This window comes from Lutra lutra, chromosome 3, assembly GCF_902655055.1.
Source record: "Lutra lutra chromosome 3, mLutLut1.2, whole genome shotgun sequence".
NCBI lineage: Eukaryota > Metazoa > Chordata > Mammalia > Carnivora > Mustelidae > Lutra > Lutra lutra.
In genome coordinates this window covers 66,812,721-66,820,080 of record NC_062280.1, presented here as the reverse complement: position 1 = coordinate 66,820,080, position 7,360 = coordinate 66,812,721, and the positions used below count along the sequence as shown (strand labels likewise).

General features: G+C 39.7%; 1 long non-coding RNA gene across 1 annotated transcript in view; it reads left to right on the top strand.

Moving 5' to 3' along the window:
• Nucleotides 1-7,360, top strand: part of LOC125095685 (uncharacterized) — a 31,745-nt gene that overhangs the window by 2,065 nt on the left and 22,320 nt on the right. Inside the window, exon 2 of the long non-coding RNA XR_007125923.1 lies at nucleotides 713-913. This is a non-coding gene — a long non-coding RNA (uncharacterized LOC125095685). The remainder of the gene's footprint in view (nucleotides 1-712; nucleotides 914-7,360) is intronic.

Genomic DNA, 7,360 nt, shown 5'->3' with positions numbered 1-7,360 from the left:
CTAAGACAGGTTGTAGAATCAAGGGTGGTGCTACTCAAACAAACAGTAGAGGCTAAGACCCAGCAAAATTCCGGTAGGAAGCAGGCTGATAAAATTTCAAACTTGCACGTACGTTTTACCTTTCATGAAAAGGCAAGGATGGAAGTTTCGAACTGAAATATCTCTAACTTTTCTTCTGTGCCTAGCCCACCATTGTGTGATGGAAGTGTGGGGGACAGACAACTGGTCTCTTTAGTTTCCCGAGTCTGTCAAGAGGAATTGTGCTTCGAGGAACTGTACTTAATGGTTTATAACCCGGAACATTATTTGCACCACATATAGATGATTTAGATGATGAGATCATGGTTTTTGAGCTGCCAGTGTAATGGGAGGCGAAGGGAACCTTGGGAGGGAGCGAATTGTATTTTTTTCCTTTGGGTGGAGCATGAATTGTTGAGTGCCAAAGGGCAGGCTATGGAGACAGAATTCTGAATGACCCTTAAGATTCTTGTTCTCCTTACGTGCATACCTTATCTAGTCACTTTCCCTTGAGCATGGAAGAATCTATGACTATTAAAAGGATATCAGCCCTGTCATGAAATTATGTTATGTGGCAAAAATGAGATTTTGCAGATGTGATTAATGTCCTTCAAATTCATCAAAAAGGGAGGCTATCTGTAGTGGGCCTGACCTTATCAGGTGAACCCTTAAAAGGGATTTTTTTTTTTTGCAGGATTTGTTGAAATAGGAGCCAAGTTATGAGAAAGCCACATGGCTAGGAACTGAGGGCAACCTCTAGGAGCTGAGAGAGCCAGCAAGAAAACAAACTGCAGCCATCTAATTATGAGGAACCTAATTCTGCCAACCCAAATGAGCCTGGAAGAGAAGCCCAAGCCTCAGATAGGATCACGTCTTGCTGACACCTTGATTTCAGGTGAGACCCTAAGCAATGAACTCAGCCCAGACTCCTGACCCATGGAAACTGTGAGACAATAAATTTGTGTTGTTTTAGATTTTGAAGATTGTGAAAATTTGTTGTGAAGCAATATTGAATTAATACACTGAAATCACAGTAAGATTTTTGTAATGAAGACCTACTTTTCACTGTGCTTATAACTGGAACTTCATACATTCTGTTTCCTAGACTTTATTTTTCTCTTGCCTTTGCAAGGAAAGTTTGTGTGTGTATGTGTTTAAACATTTAATGTTGCTTTAAAATTTTTGAATAAATTTTACTGAAGTATGATTTACATAGAAAAATGCATCTGTGGGGTGCCTGGGTGGCTTGGTCAGTTAAGCATCTGCCTTTGGCTCAGGTCATGATCCCAGGGTTTTAGGATCAAGCCCTGCATGGAGCTCCCTGCTCATCGGGGAGCCTGCTTCCCCAACTCTTCCGCCTCCCTCTAAACCTGTTTGTTTCCTGGAGTCCATTGTCTCTCATGGTTCCTCTCCCACTCTGATTTCGCCCCCTTCATTTTTTCCCTTACTTCTCCTAATGTCCTCCAGGCTATTCCTTATGTTCCATAAATAAGTAAAACTATATGATAATTGACTTTCTCTACTTGACTTATTATTTCACTTAGCATAATCTCCTCCAGTTCCATCCATGTTGATGCAAAAGTTGGGTATTCATTATTTTTTTATGGCTGAGTAGTATTTCATTGTATATGTGGATCATATTTTCTTTATCCATTCATCTGTTGAAGGGCATTTCGGCCCTTTCCATAGTTTGGCTATTGTGAACATTGCTGCCATGAACACTGTGGGTGTGTGTGGCCCTTCTTTTCACTACATCTGTATCTTTGGGGTAAATACCCAGTAGTGCAATTGCTGGGTCATAGGGTAGCTCTATTTTTAACTTTTTGAGGAACCTCCACACTATTTTCCAAAGTGGCTGTACCAACTTGCATTCCCACCAACCGAGTAAGAGGGTTCCCCTTGCTACACAAACTCTCCAACATTTGTTGTTTCTTGCCTTGTCAGTTTTTGCCATTTTGACTGGTATAAGGTAGTATCTCAATGTGGTTTTGAGTTGAATTTCCCTGATGGCTAATGATGATGAACCTTTTTTTCATGTGTCTGTTCGCCATTTGTATGTCTTCTTTGGAGAAGTCTGTTCATGTTTTCCACCCATTTTTTGACTTGTTTGTTTTTTGGGTGTTGAGTTTGAGAAGTTCTTTATATATCTTGGATATCAGCTCTATGTCTGTAGTACCATTTGCAAATATCTTCTCCCATTCTGTGGGACTTCATTTTGTTGACTGTTTCCTTTGCTTTTTATTGTGATGATGTCCCAAAAGTTCATTGTTGCTTTTGTTTCCATTGCCTTTGGAAACTTGTCTTTTTTTTTTTTTTTAAAGATTTTATTTATTTGTCAGAGAGAGAGGAGAGCGAGCGAGCACAGGCAGACAGAATGGCAGGCAGAGGCAGAGGGAGAAGCAGGCTCCCCGCCAAGCAAGGAGCCCAATGTGGGACTCGATCCCAGGACGCTGGGATCATGACCTGAGCCGAAGGCAGCTGCTTAACCAACTGAGCCACCCAGGCGTCCCTGGAAACTTGTCTTGAAAGAAGTTGCTGTGGCCAGTGTTGAAGAGGTTACTGCCTATGTTATTCTCTAAGACTTTGATGGATTCCTGTCTCACAATGAGGTATTTCATTCACTTTTGTCTTATCTTTGTGTATGGTGTAGGGGAATGGTTGAGTTTCATTCTTCTGCATATAGCTGTCCAATTTTCCCAGCGCCATTTATTGAAGAGACTGTCTTTTCTTTATTGGATATTTTTTTTCTGCTTTGTTGAAGATTATTTGATCATAGAGTTGAAGGTCCATATCTGGGCTCTCTGTTCTGTTCCATTGATCTATGTGTCTGTTTTTGTACCAATACCAAACTGTCTTGGTGATCACAGCTTTGTAATATAGCTCAAAATCAGACAACATGATGCCCCCAGCTTTGTTTTTCTTTTTCAACATTTCCTTGGTGATTTGGGGTCTTTTCTCATTCTGTACAAATTTTAGGATTGTTTGTTCCAGCACTTTGAAAAATGCCATTGGTATTTTGATCAAGAGGGCATTGAAAGTATTGATTGCTCTGGGAAGCATAGACATTTTAATGATGTTTATTTTTCTGATTTATGAGCGTGGAATGTTTTTCCATGTTTTTGTGTCTTCTTCAATTTCTTTCATGAGTGTTCTGTAGTTTCTAGAGTATAGATCCTTCACCTCTTTGGTTAGGTTTGGTTATGGTTTTTGGTGCTACTGTAAATAGAATCAATTCCCTAATCTCTCTTTCTATAGTTACATTATTAGTGTATAGGAAAGCAACTGATTTCTGTGCATTGATTTTGTATCTTGTCAAATTACTGGATTGCTGTATGAGTTCTAGTAATTTAGGGGTGGAGTCTTTTGGATTTTCCACATAAAGTTTCATGTCCTCTGTGAAGAGAGAGAGTTTGACTTCTTCTTTGCCAATTTGAATACCTTTTATTTCTTTTTGTGGTCTGATTGCTGTTACTAGGACTTCTAGTACTATGTTGAACAATAATGGCGAGAGTGCGTATCCTTGTCGTGTTCCTGATCTTAAGGGAAAGGCTCTCAGCTTTTCCCATTGTGAGTGATAGTTGCTGTGGGATTTTCATAGATGGTTTTTGTGCAATTGAGGAATGTTTCCCTCTATCTATACACTCTGAAGAGTTTTAATCAGGAAATGATACCATATTTTGTCAAATGCTTTCTCTGCATCAATTGAGACACTGACACCATGTGGTTCTTCTCTCTCCTCTTATTTTGTCCTGTCACACTGATTGATTTGTGATGTTGAGCCACCCTTGAATCCGAGGGATAAATCCCACCTGGTTGTGGTATATAATCCTTTTAAGGTACTGTTGGATCCTATTAGCTAGGATCTTATTGAGATTCTTGGCATCCATATTCATCAGGTATATTGGTCTGAAATTTCTCCTTTTTGCTGGGGTTTGTGCCTGGTTTGGGGATCAAGATAATGCTGGCTTCATAGGGAGAGTCTGGAAGTTTTCCTTCTGTTTCTATTTTTTGAAACAGCTTCAGGAGAATAGGTATTATTTCTTCTTTGAATGTTTGGTAGAATTCCTCAGGGAATCCATCAGGTCCTTGACTCTTGTTTTTTGGGAGGTTTTTGATCACTACTTCAATCTCGTTACTAAGTATTGGTCTATTCAGGTTGTCAATTTCTTCCTGTTTCAGTCTTGGAAGTTTATAGGTTTCCAGGAATGTATCCATTTCTTCTATGTTGCCTAACTTATTGGCGTATAACTGTTGATAATAATTTCTGATGATTGTTTCTATTTCCTTGGTGTTAGTCATGATCTCTCCCCTTTCATTCATAATTTTATTAAATTTGGGTCCTCTCTTCTTTTGGATTAGTTTGGCAGTGGTTTATGAATCTTATTAATTCTTTCAGAATCAGCTTCTAGTTTCATTGATGTGTTCTACTGTATCTCTAGTTTCTAATTCATTGATCTCTTCTCTAATCTTAATTATGTCCCTTCTTGTACATGGGGTTGGCTTAATTTATTGTTGATTTTCCAGTTCTTTAAGGTATAAAGAGAGTTGGTGTATTCAGGATTTTTCAATTTTTTTGAGTGAGTCTTAGATGGCTATGTATTTCTCCCTTAGGACTGTCTTTGCAGTATCCCATAGATTTTGGACAGATGTGTTTTCATTCTTGTTGATTTCCATGAATTGTTTAAGTTCTTCTTTGATTTCCTGGTTGACCCAAACATTCTTAAGCAGGATGGTCATTAGCTTCCAAATGTTTGAATTTCTTCCAAATTTTTCTTGTGATTGAGTTCCAGTTCAAAGCATTGTGGTCTGAGACTATCATAGCAGTTGGGCCCTGATTTGTGACCCAGTATGTGGTCTATTTTGGAGAAAGTTCCATGTGTACTCGAGGAGAATGAGTATTCTGTTGTTTTAAGGTGGAATGTTCTCTGTGTAACTATGAGGTCCATCTGGTCCAGTATGTCATTCAAAGCTCTTGTTTCTTTGCTGATTTTCTGCTTAAATGATCCGTCTATTGCTGGGAGTGGAGTGTTGAGGTCTCCTACTGTAGCTTATGTCAAAAATATCAACCACAATCCAGGCAAGGTGCACCCTGGGAATGTTCAGAGCGATCAGAGGCCACCACCAAAGAAATCCAGCCAACATGAAACCCAAGAATAAGATTTGTAAAGTTAGGGAAAAAAGAGAGGTTGAGGCAGGGGGAGGGGGCTATAAACTCTTAATGTGGGTGATGTTGGGTGTTTTCGTTCTTCCTGTGTGTATTTTGGTCTCTTTGTTAGGGAACACTGTTTCCCAGAGTTATAGGAAATTAAAACTGGTGTGTATATAAACATAGTATTGATTAGGTAAGAAAGGACTACACTGAAGCTTATATCTATATCTACATATGTATAAAAAGAAAAAGAAAAAAAGTATATGTGTGAAACAATAGAAGTTAAAAAGTTACTATGGAATATGTTGTATTAAGCATCTAGTTGAAATGCTAAGTAGGTAAAAAGAAAGAACAGAGAAGAAACAAGAGAAAGCATAAAAAAGTTATATCTAAGAAATACACAGGCTGTGAGGCAACACCAGGAGTTCAGTATACTATTTTCCCCTGTTGTTGGGGTTTTACAGTTTTATGGGGACCCTCAACTTGTTGTCCTCTTGTTCTTCCAGCTTGTCTTCTGTGGAGGGGCCTGCCACATTGTTTTTCAGGCAACCCTGCTTCTTCGGAGTTGCCCGGCCCCCTATCAAGGGGCTGGGCTCCGTGGAAACTGGTTATTTTAGACTTTTGTCCTCAGTGGCTTTTTGTGCCTTTTCAGAGGGTCAGGGCAAAGGAAAATGTTGCGCCAGACCTCTGTCCCAGAGGAGAGAAGGCACAATCTGCTTCTCTCTGAACCCTTCAGAACACAGTCTCCCCCTCTGTGAGCACCACTGAAAACTGCAGCCTCCCACAGGTAGTGCATGCCCCCAACAATTGTCTCAGTGGTCTACCCAGGCCCCCGCTGTGTCTGCCCCCTGTGCCTCCAAAACTGTGAAGGATCTGGTACCAGCCAACCTCTAAGGCCCACAGGCATAGGTCCATACAAGGGGCCCAGTGGGTCCAGTGTTTGCCCCTTAAGCTCATGGATTCTGTTTGATGGCTGTTATCAGGTGCTTCCCATCTATCGCTGGTCCCCAGGTGCAGGACATTTTTGCACTGGGGTATTATTTTACTTCCCAGAGGGTAGCTTCTGGTGGGCCCCTCCCTCTTCTGTTTAGCCTCCGATATCTGTCCTGGCAATTACAACTCCATCCTTTGTGCCTTTGGACTGAAGATCCTCTGCCCCCGTAGAGATCCAGACATATAATCTTACATCTCAGGCTGATTTCATGGTTGTTCAGACTGGCTTGGTAAATATCAGCTAAATTCAGAGGACTGGTTGAAATGGAGTCCTCTACTGGTCTGCCATCTTGCCCTTCCCCCAGAGCACCTTAAATCCAGCTTCTACTTTTTTTTTAAAAAGATTTTATTTATTTATTTGACAGATAGAGATCACAAGCAGGCAGAGAGGCAGGCAGAGAGAGAGGAGGAAGCAGGATCCCTGCTGAGCAGAGAGCCCGATGTGGGGCTCGATCCCAGGACCCTGGGATCATGACCTGAGCCGAAGGCAGAGGCTTAACCCACTGAGCCACCCAGGCGCCCCCCAGCTTCTACTTTTTATTGCGTGTTCATAATACATTGGATATCCCAGTGGTTGGTATTCTTTCTGGCAAGAAGACACATTTTACTAGGAAGACATTCAGTAAGCCAAAAATATTTTATAATCTTAATATTTAAAAAAAATATGAAATCTTGAATGTATATAGCATTAACTATGCATTAGTACAAATATGTTACTCTGTTCAATTAGGTGGCAATCAACATTGATTGAAATATATTTCTATCCAAATAAAGTTATTGCACCTAGAAATAAATTTCCAAGTCTAACTACTAGAAAATGGGTACTAAGCAAAGAGCCTTTAGAGGAAGATGTAATTATATTTGTGCTTTTCCAAGTGTTTGATCTGTTCTTTAACTCTGATCTATTCCTTAGCTTTTATGTGAAGATAATCATTAAATACATGTCACAAGTCCCTGAGTAGCATTTACTGTAAGCTCTTTTAAAATGTAGAAGAGCTTTAAAAAAAAAAAAAGTAGAAGAGCTACTAGATGGTTTTAATGTTCCCATAAATTTTTATTTTGAATTAATGTGTATACTGAAATGTTGAATTTATGGAATCCTTTGTTCTTTTGTTGAAAAAGATGTTCTTACTATAAAGAAGTTGTGGAATCCATTTAAAGATTTTAAGCTTATGCAAAATAAAATGAAACATTATGATT